The sequence below is a fragment of the Acipenser ruthenus genome, chromosome 23 (genome assembly GCF_902713425.1).
Source record: "Acipenser ruthenus chromosome 23, fAciRut3.2 maternal haplotype, whole genome shotgun sequence".
NCBI lineage: Eukaryota > Metazoa > Chordata > Actinopteri > Acipenseriformes > Acipenseridae > Acipenser > Acipenser ruthenus.
In genome coordinates this window covers 10,228,534-10,253,533 of record NC_081211.1, presented here as the reverse complement: position 1 = coordinate 10,253,533, position 25,000 = coordinate 10,228,534, and the positions used below count along the sequence as shown (strand labels likewise).

Genomic DNA, 25,000 nt, shown 5'->3' with positions numbered 1-25,000 from the left:
AGTTTAATATAAAAAAGAGTTCCTGTTTGAACTCAAAGCACAAACCTTTCGGTTAACAGTGAACGCCAAGGATGGCAACATAGTCACGGAAAATATTTAAAAAGACAACAGTGGTCTCCAAATGTATTTAAAATACAAACATAAAATAGGTTGCCAGAAATATATTATCAATAGAAATTAGTAAATACTATTTTGCAAATAGTATTTTTTTTTTTTAATACTTGACACCATCTACCGGCAGTAGCATACACCAATTTTTTATTTATTTTTTCATAAGAATTAACTGAAAGATTCAGTATTGCCTCAATTACCAAGCCTGTCAGTAACTGCAGTTTGCATAAATTAAATATTGCATAAATTAAATATTACCAGTATTGCGGAAAAAGTAGATCCGAACACACACACAAGTAGGGCTTGAAGTTTTCAGGTTTTATTTTTAATCACGAGAAGTCCCTTTAAACAAATTGAGCTGATTCTGTTTCATATTTAAACTCAGAAAAAGCTTTTAATTACAAAACAATCTTTGTTTTTACCTTCATATCTTGCCTGAGCCTAATTCTGGTCCCCTTAATTTTATTTCAAACAGAGCTGACAAATTACGTAATTTGTTCATTCCCGATCCTACTTTTAACTCGCATTTCATTTTTGCAGTCCCCTAATTTAACGCTGTGTTTTTGTTTATTTATTTATTTATTTATTTATTATTATTATTATTATTATTATTATTATTATTATTATTATTATTATTATTATTATTATTATTTATGTATTTATGTATTTATGTATTTATGTATTTATTTATTTCTTAGCAGCCGCCCTTATCCTGCGCGACTTACAGTCGTAAACAAAAATACATTTCAAGGATCACAGTACAAGTAATAATACGGTCGAGCAAGATAAATACAATGACTTTGGTTCTAGCAAGTACAAGTACGATTCAAGAAAAATACGATTTTCCCTTGCACTCAAAAATGTGTTACAGTGGCATCTTGGACTTGGTGTCCTTGTTTTCAGAACATTTTGGGGAACGTACTTCAGAAACCATAAAGCTTCTCTCTTTTTTTCAACACTAAATTTTGTATTTAGTTTAATTTCTTGAAATAAAAAACGTTAAGCATTTTCTGATTATTATCTATTTCGCTTAGTGTTTTCAAAGAGATACATGTACAACAACGTGTTATTCTATTACTTGACGGACCTTATACAATACTTCTTGAATGTTTTGTTGAAAAATATTGCTGCGGGACACAAGGTAAAAAATAACTAGCCATTGATAGGTTGCATTTCTGAAACTGCAGCTCGGCACCGTTGGTTGTGCTTGGCAGAAAAGGGCATAGCTGGAATAGGCTAGTGAGTCGGGGGTATAGCTCAGTGGTAGAGCATTTGACTGCAGATCAAGAGGTCCCCGGTTCAAATCCGAGTGCCCCCTTTTTTTCTAAATTAAAATACAAAATGCACGTTAACATTTTTTATTTCAGCTAGAAGCAAAAATTAGTGTTTCAAAGACAGCAACAAGCTACAGACAGGGTTTGAAGACATGATCCTCAAGTTACGAGACCAAACACCTTACCACTTGGCCACCGCACCCTTTACAAGTGGAGAAATTAGAAGCTTGGCCTCTCTTGAGAAGTCCGCATGGGAAGGCAATCTGGCTGGCCAGTTTAATATAAAAAAGAGTTCCTGTTTGTGCTCAAACCACAAACCTTTCGGTTAACAGTGAACGCCAAGGATGGCAACATAGTCACGGAAAATATTTAAAAAGACAATAGTGGTCTCCAAATGTATTTAAAATACAAACATAAAATAGGTTGCCAGAAATATATTATCAATAGAAATTAGTAAATACTATTTTGCAAATAGTATTTTTTTTAATACTTGACACCATCTACCGGCTGTAGCATACACCAATTTTTTATTTATTTTTTCATAAGAATTAACTGAAAGATTCAGTATTGCCTCAATTACCAAGCCTGTCAGTAACTGCAGTTTGCATAAATTAAATATTGCATAAATTAAATATTACCAGTATTGCGGAAAAAGTAGATCCGAACACACACACAAGTAGGGCTTGAAGTTTTCAGGTTTTATTTTTAATCACGAGAAGTCCCTTTAAACAAATTGAGCTGATTCTGTTTCATATTTAAACTCAGAAAAAGCTTTTAATTACAAAACAATCTTTGTTTTTACCTTCATATCTTGCCTGAGCCTAATTCTGGTCCCCTTAATTTTATTTCAAACAGAGCTGACAAATTACGTAATTTGTTCATTCCCGATCCTACTTTTAACTCGCATTTCATTTTTGCAGTCCCCTAATTTAACGCTGTGTTTTTGTTTATTTATTTATTTATTTATTTATTATTATTATTATTATTATTATTATTATTATTATTATTTATGTATTTATGTATTTATGTATTTATGTATTTATTTATTTCTTAGCAGCCGCCCTTATCCTGCGCGACTTACAGTCGTAAACAAAAATACATTTCAAGGATCACAGTACAAGTAATAATACGGTCGAGCAAGATAAATACAATGACTTTGGTTCTAGCAAGTACAAGTACGATTCAAGAAAAATACGATTTTCCCTTGCACTCAAAAATGTGTTACAGTGGCATCTTGGACTTGGTGTCCTTGTTTTCAGAACATTTTGGGGAACGTACTTCAGAAACCATAAAGCTTCTCTCTTTTTTTCAACACTAAATTTTGTATTTAGTTTAATTTCTTGAAATAAAAAACGTTAAGCATTTTCTGATTATTATCTATTTCGCTTAGTGTTTTCAAAGAGATACATGTACAACAACGTGTTATTCTATTACTTGACGGACCTTATACAATACTTCTTGAATGTGTTGTTGAAAAATATTGCTGCGGGACACAAGGTAAAAAATAACTAGCCATTGATAGGTTGCATTTCTGAAACTGCAGCTCGGCACCGTTGGTTGTGCTTGGCAGAAAAGGGCATAGCTGGAATAGGCTAGTGAGTCGGGGGTATAGCTCAGTGGTAGAGCATTTGACTGCAGATCAAGAGGTCCCCGGTTCAAATCCGAGTGCCCCCTTTTTTTCTAAATTAAAATACAAAATGCACGTTAACATTTTTTATTTCAGCTAGAAGCAAAAATTAGTGTTTCAAAGACAGCAACGAGCTACAGACAGGGTTTGAAGACGTGATCCTCAAGTTACGGGACCAAACACCTTACCACTTGGCCACCGCACCCTTTACAACTGGAGAAATTAGAAGCTTGGCCTCTCTTGAGAAGGCCGCCTGGGAAGGCAATCTGGCTGGCCAGTTTAATATAAAAAAGAGTTCCTGTTTGAACTCAAAGCACAAACCTTTCGGTTAACAGTGAACGCCAAGGATGGCAACATAGTCACGGAAAATATTTAAAAAGACAACAGTGGTCTCCAAATGTATTTAAAATACAAACATAAAATAGGTTGCCAGAAATATATTATCAATAGAAATTAGTAAATACTATTTTGCAAATAGTATTTTTTTTTTTTAATACTTGACACCATCTACCGGCAGTAGCATACACCAATTTTTTATTTATTTTTTCATAAGAATTAACTGAAAGATTCAGTATTGCCTCAATTACCAGCCTGTCAGTAACTGCAGTTTGCATAAATTAAATATTGCATAAATTAAATATTACCAGTATTGCGGAAAAAGTAGATCCGAACACACACACAAGTAGGGCTTGAAGTTTTCAGGTTTTATTTTTAATCACGAGAAGTCCCTTTAAACAAATTGAGCTGATTCTGTTTCATATTTAAACTCAGAAAAAGCTTTTAATTACAAAACAATCTTTGTTTTTACCTTCATATCTTGCCTGAGCCTAATTCTGGTCCCCTTAATTTTATTTCAAACAGAGCTGACAAATTACGTAATTTGTTCATTCCCGATCCTACTTTTAACTCGCATTTCATTTTTGCAGTCCCCTAATTTAACGCTGTGTTTTTGTTTATTTATTTATTTATTTATTTATTATTATTATTATTATTATTATTATTATTATTATTATTATTATTATTATTATTATTATTTATGTATTTATGTATTTATTTATTTCTTAGCAGCCGCCCTTATCCTGCGCGACTTACAGTCGTAAACAAAAATACATTTCAAGGATCACAGTACAAGTAATAATACGGTCGAGCAAGATAAATACAATGACTTTGGTTCTAGCAAGTACAAGTACGATTCAAGAAAAATACGATTTTCCCTTGCACTCAAAAATGTGTTACAGTGGCATCTTGGACTTGGTGTCCTTGTTTTCAGAACATTTTGGGGAACGTACTTCAGAAACCATAAAGCTTCTCTCTTTTTTTCAACACTAAATTTTGTATTTAGTTTAATTTCTTGAAATAAAAAACGTTAAGCATTTTCTGATTATTATCTATTTCGCTTAGTGTTTTCAAAGAGATACATGTACAACAACGTGTTATTCTATTACTTGACGGACCTTATATAATACTTCTTGAATGTGTTGTTGAAAAATATTGCTGCGGGACACAAGGTAAAAAATAACTAGCCATTGATAGGTTGCATTTCTGAAACTGCAGCTCGGCACCGTTGGTTGTGCTTGGCAGAAAAGGGCATAGCTGGAATAGGCTAGTGAGTCGGGGGTATAGCTCAGTGGTAGAGCATTTGACTGCAGATCAAGAGGTCCCCGGTTCAAATCCGAGTGCCCCCTTTTTTTTCTAAATTAAAATACAAAATGCACGTTAACATTTTTTATTTCAGCTAGAAGCAAAAATTAGTGTTTCAAAGACAGCAACGAGCTACAGACAGGGTTTGAAGACGTGATCCTCAAGTTACGGGACCAAACACCTTACCACTTGGCCACCGCACCCTTTACAACTGGAGAAATTAGAAGCTTGGCCTCTCTTGAGAAGGCCGCCTGGGAAGGCAATCTGGCTGGCCAGTTTAATATAAAAAAGAGTTCCTGTTTGAACTCAAAGCACAAACCTTTCGGTTAACAGTGAACGCCAAGGATGGCAACATAGTCACGGAAAATATTTAAAAAGACAACAGTGGTCTCCAAATGTATTTAAAATACAAACATAAAATAGGTTGCCAGAAATATATTATCAATAGAAATTAGTAAATACTATTTTGCAAATAGTATTTTTTTTTTTTAATACTTGACACCATCTACCGGCAGTAGCATACACCAATTTTTTATTTATTTTTTCATAAGAATTAACTGAAAGATTCAGTATTGCCTCAATTACCAAGCCTGTCAGTAACTGCAGTTTGCATAAATTAAATATTGCATAAATTAAATATTACCAGTATTGCGGAAAAAGTAGATCCGAACACACACACAAGTAGGGCTTGAAGTTTTCAGGTTTTATTTTTAATCACGAGAAGTCCCTTTAAACAAATTGAGCTGATTCTGTTTCATATTTAAACTCAGAAAAAGCTTTTAATTACAAAACAATCTTTGTTTTTACCTTCATATCTTGCCTGAGCCTAATTCTGGTCCCCTTAATTTTATTTCAAACAGAGCTGACAAATTACGTAATTTGTTCATTCCCGATCCTACTTTTAACTCGCATTTCATTTTTGCAGTCCCCTAATTTAACGCTGTGTTTTTGTTTATTTATTTATTTATTTATTTATTATTATTATTATTATTATTATTATTATTATTATTATTATTATTATTATTATTATTTATGTATTTATGTATTTATGTATTTATTTATTTCTTAGCAGCCGCCCTTATCCTGCGCGACTTACAGTCGTAAACAAAAATACATTTCAAGGATCACAGTACAAGTAATAATACGGTCGAGCAAGATAAATACAATGACTTTGGTTCTAGCAAGTACAAGTACGATTCAAGAAAAATACGATTTTCCCTTGCACTCAAAAATGTGTTACAGTGGCATCTTGGACTTGGTGTCCTTGTTTTCAGAACATTTTGGGGAACGTACTTCAGAAACCATAAAGCTTCTCTCTTTTTTTCAACACTAAATTTTGTATTTAGTTTAATTTCTTGAAATAAAAAACGTTAAGCATTTTCTGATTATTATCTATTTCGCTTAGTGTTTTCAAAGAGATACATGTACAACAACGTGTTATTCTATTACTTGACGGACCTTATACAATACTTCTTCAATGTTTTGTTGAAAAATATTGCTGCGGGACACAAGGTAAAAAATAACTAGCCATTGATAGGTTGCATTTCTGAAACTGCAGCTCGGCACCGTTGGTTGTGCTTGGCAGAAAAGGGCATAGCTGGAATAGGCTAGTGAGTCGGGGGTATAGCTCAGTGGTAGAGCATTTGACTGCAGATCAAGAGGTCCCCGGTTCAAATCCGAGTGCCCCCTTTTTTTCTAAATTAAAATACAAAATGCACGTTAACATTTTTTATTTCAGCTAGAAGCAAAAAATAGTGTTTCAAAGACAGCAACAAGGTACAGACAGGGTTTGAAGACGTGATCCTCAATTTACGGGACCAAACACCTTACCACTTGGCCACCGCACCCTTTACAACTGGAGAAATTAGAAGCTTGGCCTCTCTTGAGAAGGCCGCCTGGGAAGGCAATCTGGCTGGCCAGTTTAATATAAAAAAGAGTTCCTGTTTGAACTCAAAGCACAAACCTTTCGGTTAACAGTGAACGCCAAGGATGGCAACATAGTCACGGAAAATATTTAAAAAGACAACAGTGGTCTCCAAATGTATTTAAAATACAAACATAAAATAGGTTGCCAGAAATATATTATCAATAGAAATTAGTAAATACTATTTTGCAAATAGTATTTTTTTTTTTTAATACTTGACACCATCTACCGGCAGTAGCATACACCAATTTTTTATTTATTTTTTCATAAGAATTAACTGAAAGATTCAGTATTGCCTCAATTACCAAGCCTGTCAGTAACTGCAGTTTGCATAAATTAAATATTGCATAAATTAAATATTACCAGTATTGCGGAAAAAGTAGATCCGAACACACACACAAGTAGGGCTTGAAGTTTTCAGGTTTTATTTTTAATCACGAGAAGTCCCTTTAAACAAATTGAGCTGATTCTGTTTCATATTTAAACTCAGAAAAAGCTTTTAATTACAAAACAATCTTTGTTTTTACCTTCATATCTTGCCTGAGCCTAATTCTGGTCCCCTTAATTTTATTTCAAACAGAGCTGACAAATTACGTAATTTGTTCATTCCCGATCCTACTTTTAACTCGCATTTCATTTTTGCAGTCCCCTAATTTAACGCTGTGTTTTTGTTTATTTATTTATTTATTTATTTATTATTATTATTATTATTATTATTATTATTATTATTATTATTATTATTATTATTATTATTATTATTATTATTTATGTATTTATGTATTTATTTATTTCTTAGCAGCCGCCCTTATCCTGCGCGACTTACAGTCGTAAACAAAAATACATTTCAAGGATCACAGTACAAGTAATAATACGGTCGAGCAAGATAAATACAATGACTTTGGTTCTAGCAAGTACAAGTACGATTCAAGAAAAATACGATTTTCCCTTGCACTCAAAAATGTGTTACAGTGGCATCTTGGACTTGGTGTCCTTGTTTTCAGAACATTTTGGGGAACGTACTTCAGAAACCATAAAGCTTCTCTCTTTTTTTCAACACTAAATTTTGTATTTAGTTTAATTTCTTGAAATAAAAAACGTTAAGCATTTTCTGATTATTATCTATTTCGCTTAGTGTTTTCAAAGAGATACATGTACAACAACGTGTTATTCTATTACTTGACGGACCTTATATAATACTTCTTGAATGTGTTGTTGAAAAATATTGCTGCGGGACACAAGGTAAAAAATAACTAGCCATTGATAGGTTGCATTTCTGAAACTGCAGCTCGGCACCGTTGGTTGTGCTTGGCAGAAAAGGGCATAGCTGGAATAGGCTAGTGAGTCGGGGGTATAGCTCAGTGGTAGAGCATTTGACTGCAGATCAAGAGGTCCCCGGTTCAAATCCGAGTGCCCCCTTTTTTTTCTAAATTAAAATACAAAATGCACGTTAACATTTTTTATTTCAGCTAGAAGCAAAAATTAGTGTTTCAAAGACAGCAACGAGCTACAGACAGGGTTTGAAGACGTGATCCTCAAGTTACGGGACCAAACACCTTACCACTTGGCCACCGCACCCTTTACAACTGGAGAAATTAGAAGCTTGGCCTCTCTTGAGAAGGCCGCCTGGGAAGGCAATCTGGCTGGCCAGTTTAATATAAAAAAGAGTTCCTGTTTGAACTCAAAGCACAAACCTTTCGGTTAACAGTGAACGCCAAGGATGGCAACATAGTCACGGAAAATATTTAAAAAGACAACAGTGGTCTCCAAATGTATTTAAAATACAAACATAAAATAGGTTGCCAGAAATATATTATCAATAGAAATTAGTAAATACTATTTTGCAAATAGTATTTTTTTTTTTTAATACTTGACACCATCTACCGGCAGTAGCATACACCAATTTTTTATTTATTTTTTCATAAGAATTAACTGAAAGATTCAGTATTGCCTCAATTACCAAGCCTGTCAGTAACTGCAGTTTGCATAAATTAAATATTGCATAAATTAAATATTACCAGTATTGCGGAAAAAGTAGATCCGAACACACACACAAGTAGGGCTTGAAGTTTTCAGGTTTTATTTTTAATCACGAGAAGTCCCTTTAAACAAATTGAGCTGATTCTGTTTCATATTTAAACTCAGAAAAAGCTTTTAATTACAAAACAATCTTTGTTTTTACCTTCATATCTTGCCTGAGCCTAATTCTGGTCCCCTTAATTTTATTTCAAACAGAGCTGACAAATTACGTAATTTGTTCATTCCCGATCCTACTTTTAACTCGCATTTCATTTTTGCAGTCCCCTAATTTAACGCTGTGTTTTTGTTTATTTATTTATTTATTTATTTTTTATTATTATTATTATTATTATTATTATTATTATTATTATTATTTATGTATTTATGTATTTATTTATTTCTTAGCAGCCGCCCTTATCCTGCGCGACTTACAGTCGTAAACAAAAATACATTTCAAGGATCACAGTACAAGTAATAATACGGTCGAGCAAGATAAATACAATGACTTTGGTTCTAGCAAGTACAAGTACGATTCAAGAAAAATACGATTTTCCCTTGCACTCAAAAATGTGTTACAGTGGCATCTTGGACTTGGTGTCCTTGTTTTCAGAACATTTTGGGGAACGTACTTCAGAAACCATAAAGCTTCTCTCTTTTTTTCAACACTAAATTTTGTATTTAGTTTAATTTCTTGAAATAAAAAACGTTAAGCATTTTCTGATTATTATCTATTTCGCTTAGTGTTTTCAAAGAGATACATGTACAACAACGTGTTATTCTATTACTTGACGGACCTTATATAATACTTCTTGAATGTGTTGTTGAAAAATATTGCTGCGGGACACAAGGTAAAAAATAACTAGCCATTGATAGGTTGCATTTCTGAAACTGCAGCTCGGCACCGTTGGTTGTGCTTGGCAGAAAAGGGCATAGCTGGAATAGGCTAGTGAGTCGGGGGTATAGCTCAGTGGTAGAGCATTTGACTGCAGATCAAGAGGTCCCCGGTTCAAATCCGAGTGCCCCCTTTTTTTTCTAAATTAAAATACAAAATGCACGTTAACATTTTTTATTTCAGCTAGAAGCAAAAATTAGTGTTTCAAAGACAGCAACGAGCTACAGACAGGGTTTGAAGACGTGATCCTCAAGTTACGGGACCAAACACCTTACCACTTGGCCACCGCACCCTTTACAACTGGAGAAATTAGAAGCTTGGCCTCTCTTGAGAAGGCCGCCTGGGAAGGCAATCTGGCTGGCCAGTTTAATATAAAAAAGAGTTCCTGTTTGAACTCAAAGCACAAACCTTTCGGTTAACAGTGAACGCCAAGGATGGCAACATAGTCACGGAAAATATTTAAAAAGACAACAGTGGTCTCCAAATGTATTTAAAATACAAACATAAAATAGGTTGCCAGAAATATATTATCAATAGAAATTAGTAAATACTATTTTGCAAATAGTATTTTTTTTTTTTAATACTTGACACCATCTACCGGCAGTAGCATACACCAATTTTTTATTTATTTTTTCATAAGAATTAACTGAAAGATTCAGTATTGCCTCAATTACCAAGCCTGTCAGTAACTGCAGTTTGCATAAATTAAATATTGCATAAATTAAATATTACCAGTATTGCGGAAAAAGTAGATCCGAACACACACACAAGTAGGGCTTGAAGTTTTCAGGTTTTATTTTTAATCACGAGAAGTCCCTTTAAACAAATTGAGCTGATTCTGTTTCATATTTAAACTCAGAAAAAGCTTTTAATTACAAAACAATCTTTGTTTTTACCTTCATATCTTGCCTGAGCCTAATTCTGGTCCCCTTAATTTTATTTCAAACAGAGCTGACAAATTACGTAATTTGTTCATTCCCGATCCTACTTTTAACTCGCATTTCATTTTTGCAGTCCCCTAATTTAACGCTGTGTTTTTGTTTATTTATTTATTTATTTATTTATTATTATTATTATTATTATTATTATTATTACTATTATTATTATTATTATTATTATTATTATTATTATTATTATTTATGTATTTATGTATTTATGTATTTATTTATTTCTTAGCAGCCGCCCTTATCCTGCGCGACTTACAGTCGTAAACAAAAATACATTTCAAGGATCACAGTACAAGTAATAATACGGTCGAGCAAGATAAATACAATGACTTTGGTTCTAGCAAGTACAAGTACGATTCAAGAAAAATACGATTTTCCCTTGCACTCAAAAATGTGTTACAGTGGCATCTTGGACTTGGTGTCCTTGTTTTCAGAACATTTTGGGGAACGTACTTCAGAAACCATAAAGCTTCTCTCTTTTTTTCAACACTAAATTTTGTATTTAGTTTAATTTCTTGAAATAAAAAACGTTAAGCATTTTCTGATTATTATCTATTTCGCTTAGTGTTTTCAAAGAGATACATGTACAACAACGTGTTATTCTATTACTTGACGGACCTTATACAATACTTCTTGAATGTTTTGTTGAAAAATATTGCTGCGGGACACAAGGTAAAAAATAACTAGCCATTGATAGGTTGCATTTCTGAAACTGCAGCTCGGCACCGTTGGTTGTGCTTGGCAGAAAAGGGCATAGCTGGAATAGGCTAGTGAGTCGGGGGTATAGCTCAGTGGTAGAGCATTTGACTGCAGATCAAGAGGTCCCCGGTTCAAATCCGAGTGCCCCCTTTTTTTCTAAATTAAAATACAAAATGCACGTTAACATTTTTTATTTCAGCTAGAAGCAAAAATTAGTGTTTCAAAGACAGCAACGAGCTACAGACAGGGTTTGAAGACGTGATCCTCAAGTTACGAGACCAAACACCTTACCACTTGGCCACCGCACCCTTTACAAGTGGAGAAATTAGAAGCTTGGCCTCTCTTGAGAAGTCCGCATGGGAAGGCAATCTGGCTGGCCAGTTTAATATAAAAAAGAGTTCCTGTTTGTGCTCAAACCACAAACCTTTCGGTTAACAGTGAACGCCAAGGATGGCAACATAGTCACGGAAAATATATAAAAAGACAATAGTGGTCTCCAAATGTATTTAAAATACAAACATAAAATAGGTTGCCAGAAATATATTATCAATAGAAATTAGTAAATACTATTTTGCAAATAGTATTTTTTTTTTTAATACTTGACACCATCTACCGGCTGTAGCATACACCAATTTTTTATTTATTTTTTCATAAGAATTAACTGAAAGATTCAGTATTGCCTCAATTACCAAGCCTGTCAGTAACTGCAGTTTGCATAAATTAAATATTGCATAAATTAAATATTACCAGTATTGCGGAAAAAGTAGATCCGAACACACACACAAGTAGGGCTTGAAGTTTTCAGGTTTTATTTTTAATCACGAGAAGTCCCTTTAAACAAATTGAGCTGATTCTGTTTCATATTTAAACTCAGAAAAAGCTTTTAATTACAAAACAATCTTTGTTTTTACCTTCATATCTTGCCTGAGCCTAATTCTGGTCCCCTTAATTTTATTTCAAACAGAGCTGACAAATTACGTAATTTGTTCATTCCCGATCCTACTTTTAACTCGCATTTCATTTTTGCAGTCCCCTAATTTAACGCTGTGTTTTTGTTTATTTATTTATTTATTTATTTATTATTATTATTATTATTATTATTATTATTATTATTATTATTATTTATGTATTTATGTATTTATTTATTTCTTAGCAGCCGCCCTTATCCTGCGCGACTTACAGTCGTAAACAAAAATACATTTCAAGGATCACAGTACAAGTAATAATACGGTCGAGCAAGATAAATACAATGACTTTGGTTCTAGCAAGTACAAGTACGATTCAAGAAAAATACGATTTTCCCTTGCACTCAAAAATGTGTTACAGTGGCATCTTGGACTTGGTGTCCTTGTTTTCAGAACATTTTGGGGAACGTACTTCAGAAACCATAAAGCTTCTCTCTTTTTTTCAACACTAAATTTTGTATTTAGTTTAATTTCTTGAAATAAAAAACGTTAAGCATTTTCTGATTATTATCTATTTCGCTTAGTGTTTTCAAAGAGATACATGTACAACAACGTGTTATTCTATTACTTGACGGACCTTATATAATACTTCTTGAATGTGTTGTTGAAAAATATTGCTGCGGGACACAAGGTAAAAAATAACTAGCCATTGATAGGTTGCATTTCTGAAACTGCAGCTCGGCACCGTTGGTTGTGCTTGGCAGAAAAGGGCATAGCTGGAATAGGCTAGTGAGTCGGGGGTATAGCTCAGTGGTAGAGCATTTGACTGCAGATCAAGAGGTCCCCGGTTCAAATCCGAGTGCCCCCTTTTTTTCTAAATTAAAATACAAAATGCACGTTAACATTTTTTATTTCAGCTAGAAGCAAAAAATAGTGTTTCAAAGACAGCAACAAGGTACAGACAGGGTTTGAAGACGTGATCCTCAATTTACGGGACCAAACACCTTACCACTTGGCCACCGCACCCTTTACAACTGGAGAAATTAGAAGCTTGGCCTCTCTTGAGAAGGCCGCCTGGGAAGGCAATCTGGCTGGCCAGTTTAATATAAAAAAGAGTTCCTGTTTGAACTCAAAGCACAAACCTTTCGGTTAACAGTGAACGCCAAGGATGGCAACATAGTCACGGAAAATATTTAAAAAGACAACAGTGGTCTCCAAATGTATTTAAAATACAAACATAAAATAGGTTGCCAGAAATATATTATCAATAGAAATTAGTAAATACTATTTTGCAAATAGTATTTTTTTTTTTTAATACTTGACACCATCTACCGGCAGTAGCATACACCAATTTTTTATTTATTTTTTCATAAGAATTAACTGAAAGATTCAGTATTGCCTCAATTACCAAGCCTGTCAGTAACTGCAGTTTGCATAAATTAAATATTGCATAAATTAAATATTACCAGTATTGCGGAAAAAGTAGATCCGAACACACACACAAGTAGGGCTTGAAGTTTTCAGGTTTTATTTTTAATCACGAGAAGTCCCTTTAAACAAATTGAGCTGATTCTGTTTCATATTTAAACTCAGAAAAAGCTTTTAATTACAAAACAATCTTTGTTTTTACCTTCATATCTTGCCTGAGCCTAATTCTGGTCCCCTTAATTTTATTTCAAACAGAGCTGACAAATTACGTAATTTGTTCATTCCCGATCCTACTTTTAACTCGCATTTCATTTTTGCAGTCCCCTAATTTAACGCTGTGTTTTTGTTTATTTATTTATTTATTTATTTATTATTATTATTATTATTATTATTATTATTATTATTATTATTATTATTATTATTTATGTATTTATGTATTTATTTATTTCTTAGCAGCCGCCCTTATCCTGCGCGACTTACAGTCGTAAACAAAAATACATTTCAAGGATCACAGTACAAGTAATAATACGGTCGAGCAAGATAAATACAATGACTTTGGTTCTAGCAAGTACAAGTACGATTCAAGAAAAATACGATTTTCCCTTGCACTCAAAAATGTGTTACAGTGGCATCTTGGACTTGGTGTCCTTGTTTTCAGAACATTTTGGGGAACGTACTTCAGAAACCATAAAGCTTCTCTCTTTTTTTCAACACTAAATTTTGTATTTAGTTTAATTTCTTGAAATAAAAAACGTTAAGCATTTTCTGATTATTATCTATTTCGCTTAGTGTTTTCAAAGAGATACATGTACAACAACGTGTTATTCTATTACTTGACGGACCTTATATAATACTTCTTGAATGTGTTGTTGAAAAATATTGCTGCGGGACACAAGGTAAAAAATAACTAGCCATTGATAGGTTGCATTTCTGAAACTGCAGCTCGGCACCGTTGGTTGTGCTTGGCAGAAAAGGGCATAGCTGGAATAGGCTAGTGAGTCGGGGGTATAGCTCAGTGGTAGAGCATTTGACTGCAGATCAAGAGGTCCCCGGTTCAAATCCGAGTGCCCCCTTTTTTTTCTAAATTAAAATACAAAATGCACGTTAACATTTTTTATTTCAGCTAGAAGCAAAAATTAGTGTTTCAAAGACAGCAACGAGCTACAGACAGGGTTTGAAGACGTGATCCTCAAGTTACGGGACCAAACACCTTACCACTTGGCCACCGCACCCTTTACAACTGGAGAAATTAGAAGCTTGGCCTCTCTTGAGAAGGCCGCCTGGGAAGGCAATCTGGCTGGCCAGTTTAATATAAAAAAGAGTTCCTGTTTGAACTCAAAGCACAAACCTTTCGGTTAACAGTGAACGCCAAGGATGGCAACATAGTCACGGAAAATATTTAAAAAGACAACAGTGGTCTCCAAATGTATTTAAAATACAAACATAAAATAGGTTGCCAGAAATATATTATCAATAGAAATTAGTAAATACTATTTTGCAAATAGTATTTTTTTTTTTTAATACTTGACACCATCTACCGGCAGTAGCATACACCAATTTTTTATTTATTTTTTCATAAGAATTAACTGAAAGATTCAGTATTGCCTCAATTACCAAGCCTGTCAGTAACTGCAGTTTGCATAAATTAAATATTGCATAAATTAAATATTACCAGTATTGCGGAAAAAGTAGATCCGAACACACACACAAGTAGGGCTTGAAGTTTTCAGGTTTTATTTTTAATCACGAGAAGTCCCTTTAAACAAATTGAGCTGATTCTGTTTCATATTTAAACTCAGAAAAAGCTTTTAATTACAAAACAATCTTTGTTTTTACCTTCATATCTTGCCTGAGCCTAATTCTGGTCCCCTTAATTTTATTTCAAACAGAGCTGACAAATTACGTAATTTGTTCATTCCCGATCCTACTTTTAACTCGCATTTCATTTTTGCAGTCCCCTAATTTAACGCTGTGTTTTTGTTTATTTATTTATTTATTTATTTATTATTATTATTATTATTATTATTATTATTATTATTATTATTATTATTATTATTATTATTTATGTATTTATGTATTTATTTATTTCTTAGCAGCCGCCCTTATCCTGCGCGACTTACAGTCGTAAACAAAAATACATTTCAAGGATCACAGTACAAGTAATAATACGGTCGAGCAAGATAAATACAATGACTTTGGTTCTAGCAAGTACAAGTACGATTCAAGAAAAATACGATTTTCCCTTGCACTCAAAAATGTGTTACAGTGGCATCTTGGACTTGGTGTCCTTGTTTTCAGAACATTTTGGGGAACGTACTTCAGAAACCATAAAGCTTCTCTCTTTTTTTCAACACTAAATTTTGTATTTAGTTTAATTTCTTGAAATAAAAAACGTTAAGCATTTTCTGATTATTATCTATTTCGCTTAGTGTTTTCAAAGAGATACATGTACAACAACGTGTTATTCTATTACTTGACGGACCTTATATAATACTTCTTGAATGTGTTGTTGAAAAATATTGCTGCGGGACACAAGGTAAAAAATAACTAGCCATTGATAGGTTGCATTTCTGAAACTGCAGCTCGGCACCGTTGGTTGTGCTTGGCAGAAAAGGGCATAGCTGGAATAGGCTAGTGAGTCGGGGGTATAGCTCAGTGGTAGAGCATTTGACTGCAGATCAAGAGGTCCCCGGTTCAAATCCGAGTGCCCCCTTTTTTTTCTAAATTAAAATACAAAATGCACGTTAACATTTTTTATTTCAGCTAGAAGCAAAAATTAGTGTTTCAAAGACAGCAACGAGCTACAGACAGGGTTTGAAGACGTGATCCTCAAGTTACGGGACCAAACACCTTACCACTTGGCCACCGCACCCTTTACAACTGGAGAAATTAGAAGCTTGGCCTCTCTTGAGAAGGCCGCCTGGGAAGGCAATCTGGCTGGCCAGTTTAATATAAAAAAGAGTTCCTGTTTGAACTCAAAGCACAAACCTTTCGGTTAACAGTGAACGCCAAGGATGGCAACATAGTCACGGAAAATATTTAAAAAGACAACAGTGGTCTCCAAATGTATTTAAAATACAAACATAAAATAGGTTGCCAGAAATATATTATCAATAGAAATTAGTAAATACTATTTTGCAAATAGTATTTTTTTTTTTTAATACTTGACACCATCTACCGGCAGTAGCATACACCAATTTTTTATTTATTTTTTCATAAGAATTAACTGAAAGATTCAGTATTGCCTCAATTACCAAGCCTGTCAGTAACTGCAGTTTGCATAAATTAAATATTGCATAAATTAAATATTACCAGTATTGCGGAAAAAGTAGATCCGAACACACACACAAGTAGGGCTTGAAGTTTTCAGGTTTTATTTTTAATCACGAGAAGTCCCTTTAAACAAATTGAGCTGATTCTGTTTCATATTTAAACTCAGAAAAAGCTTTTAATTACAAAACAATCTTTGTTTTTACCTTCATATCTTGCCTGAGCCTAATTCTGGTCCCCTTAATTTTATTTCAAACAGAGCTGACAAATTACGTAATTTGTTCATTCCCGATCCTACTTTTAACTCGCATTTCATTTTTGCAGTCCCCTAATTTAACGCTGTGTTTTTGTTTATTTATTTATTTATTTATTTATTATTATTATTATTATTATTATTATTATTATTATTATTATTATTATTATTATTATTATTTATGTATTTATGTATTTATTTATTTCTTAGCAGCCGCCCTTATCCTGCGCGACTTACAGTCGTAAACAAAAATACATTTCAAGGATCACAGTACAAGTAATAATACGGTCGAGCAAGATAAATACAATGACTTTGGTTCTAGCAAGTACAAGTACGATTCAAGAAAAATACGATTTTCCCTTGCACTCAAAAATGTGTTACAGTGGCATCTTGGACTTGGTGTCCTTGTTTTCAGAACATTTTGGGGAACGTACTTCAGAAACCATAAAGCTTCTCTCTTTTTTTCAACACTAAATTTTGTATTTAGTTTAATTTCTTGAAATAAAAAACGTTAAGCATTTTCTGATTATTATCTATTTCGCTTAGTGTTTTCAAAGAGATACATGTACAACAACGTGTTATTCTATTACTTGACGGACCTTATACAATACTTCTTGAATGTTTTGTTGAAAAATATTGCTGCGGGACACAAGGTAAAAAATAACTAGCCATTGATAGGTTGCATTTCTGAAACTGCAGCTCGGCACCGTTGGTTGTGCTTGGCAGAAAAGGGCATAGCTGGAATAGGCTAGTGAGTCGGGGGTATAGCTCAGTGGTAGAGCATTTGACTGCAGATCAAGAGGTCCCCGGTTCAAATCCGAGTGCCCCCTTTTTTTCTAAATTAAAATACAAAATGCACGTTAACATTTTTTATTTCAGCTAGAAGCAAAAATTAGTGTTTCAAAGACAGCAACGAGCTACAGACAGGGTTTGAAGACGTGATCCTCAAGTTACGAGACCAAACACCTTACCACTTGGCCACCGCACCCTTTACAAGTGGAGAAATTAGAAGCTTGGCCTCTCTTGAGAAGTCCGCATGGGAAGGCAATCTGGCTGGCCAGTTTAATATAAAAAAGAGTTCCTGTTTGTGCTCAAACCACAAACCTTTCGGTTAACAGTGAACGCCAAGGATGGCAACATAGTCACGGAAAATATATAAAAAGACAATAGTGGTCTCCAAATGTATTTAAAATACAAACATAAAATAGGTTGCCAGAAATATATTATCAATAGAAATTAGTAAATACTATTTTGCAAATAGTATTTTTTTTTTTAATACTTGACACCATCTACCGGCTGTAGCATACACCAATTTTTTATTTATTTTTTCATAAGAATTAACTGAAAGATTCAGTATTGCCTCAATTACCAAGCCTGTCAGTAACTGCAGTTTGCATAAATTAAATATTGCATAAATTAAATATTACCAGTATTGCGGAAAAAGTAGATCCGAACACACACACAAGTAGGGCTTGAAGTTTTCAGGTTTTATTTTTAATCACGAGAAGTCCCTTTAAACAAATTGAGCTGATTCTGTTTCATATTTAAACTCAGAAAAAGCTTTTAATTACAAAACAATCTTTGTTTTTACCTTCATATCTTGCCTGAGCCTAATTCTGGTCCCCTTAATTTTATTTCAAACAGAGCTGACAAATTACGTAATTTGTTCATTCCCGATCCTACTTTTAACTCGCATTTCATTTTTGCAGTCCCCTAATTTAACGCTGTGTTTTTGTTTATTTATTTATTTATTTATTTATTATTATTATTATTATTATTATTATTATTATTATTATTATTTATGTATTTATGTATTTATTTATTTCTTAGCAGCCGCCCTTATCCTGCGCGACTTACAGTCGTAAACAAAAATACATTTCAAGGATCACAGTACAAGTAATAATACGGTCGAGCAAGATAAATACAATGACTTTGGTTCTAGCAAGTACAAGTACGATTCAAGAAAAATACGATTTTCCCTTGCACTCAAAAATGTGTTACAGTGGCATCTTGGACTTGGTGTCCTTGTTTTCAGAACATTTTGGGGAACGTACTTCAGAAACCATAAAGCTTCTCTCTTTTTTTCAACACTAAATTTTGTATTTAGTTTAATTTCTTGAAATAAAAAACGTTAAGCATTTTCTGATTATTATCTATTTCGCTTAGTGTTTTCAAAGAGATACATGTACAACAACGTGTTATTCTATTACTTGACGGACCTTATATAATACTTCTTGAATGTGTTGTTGAAAAATATTGCTGCGGGACACAAGGTAAAAAATAACTAGCCATTGATAGGTTGCATTTCTGAAACTGCAGCTCGGCACCGTTGGTTGTGCTTGGCAGAAAAGGGCATAGCTGGAATAGGCTAGTGAGTCGGGGGTATAGCTCAGTGGTAGAGCATTTGACTGCAGATCAAGAGGTCCCCGGTTCAAATCCGAGTGCCCCCTTTTTTTCTAAATTAAAATACAAAATGCACGTTAACATTTTTTATTTCAGCTAGAAGCAAAAATTAGTGTTTCAAAGACAGCAACGAGCTACAGACAGGGTTTGAAGACGTGATCCTCAAGTTACGAGACCAAACACCTTACCACTTGGCCACCGCACCCTTTACAAGTGGAGAAATTAGAAGCTTGGCCTCTCTTGAGAAGTCCGCATGGGAAGGCAATCTGGCTGGCCAGTTTAATATAAAAAAGAGTTCCTGTTTGTGCTCAAACCACAAACCTTTCGGTTAACAGTGAACGCCAAGGATGGCAACATAGTCACGGAAAATATATAAAAAGACAATAGTGGTCTCCAAATGTATTTAAAATACAAACATAAAATAGGTTGCCAGAAATATATTATCAATAGAAATTAGTAAATACTATTTTGCAAATAGTATTTTTTTTTTTAATACTTGACACCATCTACCGGCTGTAGCATACACCAATTTTTTATTTATTTTTTCATAAGAATTAACTGAAAGATTCAGTATTGCCTCAATTACCAAGCCTGTCAGTAACTGCAGTTTGCATAAATTAAATATTGCATAAATTAAATATTACCAGTATTGCGGAAAAAGTAGATCCGAACACACACACAAGTAGGGCTTGAAGTTTTCAGGTTTTATTTTTAATCACGAGAAGTCCCTTTAAACAAATTGAGCTGATTCTGTTTCATATTTAAACTCAGAAAAAGCTTTTAATTACAAAACAATCTTTGTTTTTACCTTCATATCTTGCCTGAGCCTAATTCTGGTCCCCTTAATTTTATTTCAAACAGAGCTGACAAATTACGTAATTTGTTCATTCCCGATCCTACTTTTAACTCGCATTTCATTTTTGCAGTCCCCTAATTTAACGCTGTGTTTTTGTTTATTTATTTATTTATTTATTTATTATTATTATTATTATTATTATTATTATTATTATTATTATTATTATTATTATTATTATTATTATTATTATTTATGTATTTATGTATTTATTTATTTCTTAGCAGCCGCCCTTATCCTGCGCGACTTACAGTCGTAAACAAAAATACATTTCAAGGATCACAGTACAAGTAATAATACGGTCGAGCAAGATAAATACAATGACTTTGGTTCTAGCAAGTACAAGTACGATTCAAGAAAAATACGATTTTCCCTTGCACTCAAAAATGTGTTACAGTGGCATCTTGGACTTGGTGTCCTTGTTTTCAGAACATTTTGGGGAACGTACTTCAGAAACCATAAAGCTTCTCTCTTTTTTTCAACACTAAATTTTGTATTTAGTTTAATTTCTTGAAATAAAAAACGTTAAGCATTTTCTGATTATTATCTATTTCGCTTAGTGTTTTCAAAGAGATACATGTACAACAACGTGTTATTCTATTACTTGACGGACCTTATATAATACTTCTTGAATGTGTTGTTGAAAAATATTGCTGCGGGACACAAGGTAAAAAATAACTAGCCATTGATAGGTTGCATTTCTGAAACTGCAGCTCGGCACCGTTGGTTGTGCTTGGCAGAAAAGGGCATAGCTGGAATAGGCTAGTGAGTCGGGGGTATAGCTCAGTGGTAGAGCATTTGACTGCAGATCAAGAGGTCCCCGGTTCAAATCCGAGTGCCCCCTTTTTTTCTAAATTAAAATACAAAATGCACGTTAACATTTTTTATTTCAGCTAGAAGCAAAAATTAGTGTTTCAAAGACAGCAACGAGCTACAGACAGGGTTTGAAGACGTGATCCTCAAGTTACGGGACCAAACACCTTACCACTTGGCCACCGCACCCTTTACAACTGGAGAAATTAGAAGCTTGGCCTCTCTTGAGAAGGCCGCCTGGGAAGGCAATCTGGCTGGCCAGTTTAATATAAAAAAGAGTTCCTGTTTGAACTCAAAGCACAAACCTTTCGGTTAACAGTGAACGCCAAGGATGGCAACATAGTCACGGAAAATATTTAAAAAGACAACAGTGGTCTCCAAATGTATTTAAAATACAAACATAAAATAGGTTGCCAGAAATATATTATCAATAGAAATTAGTAAATACTATTTTGCAAATAGTATTTTTTTTTTTAATACTTGACACCATCTACCGGCAGTAGCATACACCAATTTTTTATTTATTTTTTCATAAGAATTAACTGAAAGATTCAGTATTGCCTCAATTACCAAGCCTGTCAGTAACTGCAGTTTGCATAAATTAAATATTGCATAAATTAAATATTACCAGTATTGCGGAAAAAGTAGATCCGAACACACACACAAGTAGGGCTTGAAGTTTTCAGGTTTTATTTTTAATCACGAGAAGTCCCTTTAAACAAATTGAGCTGATTCTGTTTCATATTTAAACTCAGAAAAAGCTTTTAATTACAAAACAATCTTTGTTTTTACCTTCATATCTTGCCTGAGCCTAATTCTGGTCCCCTTAATTTTATTTCAAACAGAGCTGACAAATTACGTAATTTGTTCATTCCCGATCCTACTTTTAACTCGCATTTCATTTTTGCAGTCCCCTAATTTAACGCTGTGTTTTTGTTTATTTATTTATTTATTTATTTATTATTATTATTATTATTATTATTATTATTATTATTATTATTATTATTATTATTATTATTATTATTATTATTATTATTATTATTATTTATGTATTTATGTATTTATTTATTTCTTAGCAGCCGCCCTTATCCTGCGCGACTTACAGTCGTAAACAAAAATACATTTCAAGGATCACAGTACAAGTAATAATACGGTCGAGCAAGATAAATACAATGACTTTGGTTCTAGCAAGTACAAGTACGATTCAAGAAAAATACGATTTTCCCTTGCACTCAAAAATGTGTTACAGTGGCATCTTGGACTTGGTGTCCTTGTTTTCAGAACATTTTGGGGAACGTACTTCAGAAACCATAAAGCTTCTCTCTTTTTTTCAACACTAAATTTTGTATTTAGTTTAATTTCTTGAAATAAAAAACGTTAAGCATTTTCTGATTATTATCTATTTCGCTTAGTGTTTTCAAAGAGATACATGTACAACAACGTGTTATTCTATTACTTGACGGACCTTATACAATACTTCTTCAATGTTTTGTTGAAAAATATTGCTGCGGGACACAAGGTAAAAAATAACTAGCCATTGATAGGTTGCATTTCTGAAACTGCAGCTCGGCACCGTTGGTTGTGCTTGGCAGAAAAGGGCATAGCTGGAATAGGCTAGTGAGTCGGGGGTATAGCTCAGTGGTAGAGCATTTGACTGCAGATCAAGAGGTCCCCGGTTCAAATCCGAGTGCCCCCTTTTTTTCTAAATTAAAATACAAAATGCACGTTAACATTTTTTATTTCAGCTAGAAGCAAAAATTAGTGTTTCAAAGACAGCAACAAGCTACAGACAGGGTTTGAAGACGTGATCCTCAAGTTACGGGACCAAACACCTTACCACTTGGCCACCGCACCCTTTACAACTGGAGAAATTAGAAGCTTGGCCTCTCTTGAGAAGGCCGCCTGGGAAGGCAATCTGGCTGGCCAGTTTAATATAAAAAAGAGTTCCTGTTTGAACTCAAAGCACAAACCTTTCGGTTAACAGTGAACGCCAAGGATGGCAACATAGTCACGGAAAATATTTAAAAAGACAACAGTGGTCTCCAAATGTATTTAAAATACAAACATAAAATAGGTTGCCAGAAATATATTATCAATAGAAATTAGTAAATACTATTTTGCAAATAGTATTTTTTTTTTTAATACTTGACACCATCTACCGGCTGTAGCATACACCAATTTTTTATTTATTTTTTCATAAGAATTAACTGAAAGATTCAGTATTGCCTCAATTACCAAGCCTGTCAGTAACTGCAGTTTGCATAAATTAAATATTGCATAAATTAAATATTACCAGTATTGCGGAAAAAGTAGATCCGAACACACACACAAGTAGGGCTTGAAGTTTTCAGGTTTTATTTTTAATCACGAGAAGTCCCTTTAAACAAATTGAGCTGATTCTGTTTCATATTTAAACTCAGAAAAAGCTTTTAATTACAAAACAATCTTTGTTTTTACCTTCATATCTTGCCTGAGCCTAATTCTGGTCCCCTTAATTTTATTTCAAACAGAGCTGACAAATTACGTAATTTGTTCATTCCCGATCCTACTTTTAACTCGCATTTCATTTTTGCAGTCCCCTAATTTAACGCTGTGTTTTTGTTTATTTATTTATTTATTTATTTATTATTATTATTATTATTATTATTATTATTATTATTATTATTTATGTATTTATGTATTTATTTATTTCTTAGCAGCCGCCCTTATCCTGCGCGACTTACAGTCGTAAACAAAAATACATTTCAAGGATCACAGTACAAGTAATAATACGGTCGAGCAAGATAAATACAATGACTTTGGTTCTAGCAAGTACAAGTACGATTCAAGAAAAATACGATTTTCCCTTGCACTCAAAAATGTGTTACAGTGGCATCTTGGACTTGGTGTCCTTGTTTTCAGAACATTTTGGGGAACGTACTTCAGAAACCATAAAGCTTCTCTCTTTTTTTCAACACTAAATTTTGTATTTAGTTTAATTTCTTGAAATAAAAAACGTTAAGCATTTTCTGATTATTATCTATTTCGCTTAGTGTTTTCAAAGAGATACATGTACAACAACGTGTTATTCTATTACTTGACGGACCTTATATAATACTTCTTGAATGTGTTGTTGAAAAATATTGCTGCGGGACACAAGGTAAAAAATAACTAGCCATTGATAGGTTGCATTTCTGAAACTGCAGCTCGGCACCGTTGGTTGTGCTTGGCAGAAAAGGGCATAGCTGGAATAGGCTAGTGAGTCGGGGGTATAGCTCAGTGGTAGAGCATTTGACTGCAGATCAAGAGGTCCCCGGTTCAAATCCGAGTGCCCCCTTTTTTTCTAAATTAAAATACAAAATGCACGTTAACATTTTTTATTTCAGCTAGAAGCAAAAATTAGTGTTTCAAAGACAGCAACGAGCTACAGACAGGGTTTGAAGACGTGATCCTCAAGTTACGGGACCAAACACCTTACCACTTGGCCACCGCACCCTTTACAACTGGAGAAATTAGAAGCTTGGCCTCTCTTGAGAAGGCCGCCTGGGAAGGCAATCTGGCTGGCCAGTTTAATATAAAAAAGAGTTCCTGTTTGAACTCAAAGCACAAACCTTTCGGTTAACAGTGAACGCCAAGGATGGCAACATAGTCACGGAAAATATTTAAAAAGACAACAGTGGTCTCCAAATGTATTTAAAATACAAACATAAAATAGGTTGCCAGAAATATATTATCAATAGAAATTAGTAAATACTATTTTGCAAATAGTATTTTTTTTTTTAATACTTGACACCATCTACCGGCAGTAGCATACACCAATTTTTTATTTATTTTTTCATAAGAATTAACTGAAAGATTCAGTATTGCCTCAATTACCAAGCCTGTCAGTAACTGCAGTTTGCATAAATTAAATATTGCATAAATTAAATATTACCAGTATTGCGGAAAAAGTAGATCCGAACACA

The 25,000-nt window shown here is 33.6% G+C and overlaps 15 non-coding genes across 15 annotated transcripts; all 15 read left to right on the top strand.

Annotated features, from left to right (window-relative positions):
* The first annotated feature begins 1,357 nt into the window (after positions 1 to 1,357).
* On the top strand, positions 1,358 to 1,429 carry trnac-gca (transfer RNA cysteine (anticodon GCA)). The gene has a single exon. It is a non-coding gene; the product is annotated as a tRNA-Cys (tRNA).
* A 1,558-nt stretch (positions 1,430 to 2,987) lies between these two features.
* trnac-gca (transfer RNA cysteine (anticodon GCA)) lies at positions 2,988 to 3,059 on the top strand. The gene has a single exon. It is a non-coding gene; the product is annotated as a tRNA-Cys (tRNA).
* A 1,566-nt stretch (positions 3,060 to 4,625) lies between these two features.
* On the top strand, positions 4,626 to 4,697 carry trnac-gca (transfer RNA cysteine (anticodon GCA)). Its single transcript has one exon. It is a non-coding gene; the product is annotated as a tRNA-Cys (tRNA).
* A 1,573-nt stretch (positions 4,698 to 6,270) lies between these two features.
* Positions 6,271 to 6,342, top strand: trnac-gca (transfer RNA cysteine (anticodon GCA)). The gene has a single exon. It is a non-coding gene; the product is annotated as a tRNA-Cys (tRNA).
* Positions 6,343 to 7,921: 1,579 nt separating this feature from the next.
* trnac-gca (transfer RNA cysteine (anticodon GCA)) lies at positions 7,922 to 7,993 on the top strand. The gene has a single exon. It is a non-coding gene; the product is annotated as a tRNA-Cys (tRNA).
* Positions 7,994 to 9,546: 1,553 nt separating this feature from the next.
* On the top strand, positions 9,547 to 9,618 carry trnac-gca (transfer RNA cysteine (anticodon GCA)). The gene has a single exon. It is a non-coding gene; the product is annotated as a tRNA-Cys (tRNA).
* Positions 9,619 to 11,209: 1,591 nt separating this feature from the next.
* On the top strand, positions 11,210 to 11,281 carry trnac-gca (transfer RNA cysteine (anticodon GCA)). The gene has a single exon. It is a non-coding gene; the product is annotated as a tRNA-Cys (tRNA).
* Positions 11,282 to 12,832: 1,551 nt separating this feature from the next.
* On the top strand, positions 12,833 to 12,904 carry trnac-gca (transfer RNA cysteine (anticodon GCA)). Its single transcript has one exon. It is a non-coding gene; the product is annotated as a tRNA-Cys (tRNA).
* A 1,561-nt stretch (positions 12,905 to 14,465) lies between these two features.
* On the top strand, positions 14,466 to 14,537 carry trnac-gca (transfer RNA cysteine (anticodon GCA)). The gene has a single exon. It is a non-coding gene; the product is annotated as a tRNA-Cys (tRNA).
* A 1,568-nt stretch (positions 14,538 to 16,105) lies between these two features.
* On the top strand, positions 16,106 to 16,177 carry trnac-gca (transfer RNA cysteine (anticodon GCA)). Its single transcript has one exon. It is a non-coding gene; the product is annotated as a tRNA-Cys (tRNA).
* Positions 16,178 to 17,745: 1,568 nt separating this feature from the next.
* trnac-gca (transfer RNA cysteine (anticodon GCA)) lies at positions 17,746 to 17,817 on the top strand. The gene has a single exon. It is a non-coding gene; the product is annotated as a tRNA-Cys (tRNA).
* A 1,548-nt stretch (positions 17,818 to 19,365) lies between these two features.
* Positions 19,366 to 19,437, top strand: trnac-gca (transfer RNA cysteine (anticodon GCA)). Its single transcript has one exon. It is a non-coding gene; the product is annotated as a tRNA-Cys (tRNA).
* A 1,578-nt stretch (positions 19,438 to 21,015) lies between these two features.
* Positions 21,016 to 21,087, top strand: trnac-gca (transfer RNA cysteine (anticodon GCA)). Its single transcript has one exon. It is a non-coding gene; the product is annotated as a tRNA-Cys (tRNA).
* Positions 21,088 to 22,680: 1,593 nt separating this feature from the next.
* trnac-gca (transfer RNA cysteine (anticodon GCA)) lies at positions 22,681 to 22,752 on the top strand. Its single transcript has one exon. It is a non-coding gene; the product is annotated as a tRNA-Cys (tRNA).
* A 1,548-nt stretch (positions 22,753 to 24,300) lies between these two features.
* Positions 24,301 to 24,372, top strand: trnac-gca (transfer RNA cysteine (anticodon GCA)). The gene has a single exon. It is a non-coding gene; the product is annotated as a tRNA-Cys (tRNA).
* Positions 24,373 to 25,000: the final 628 nt, after the last annotated feature.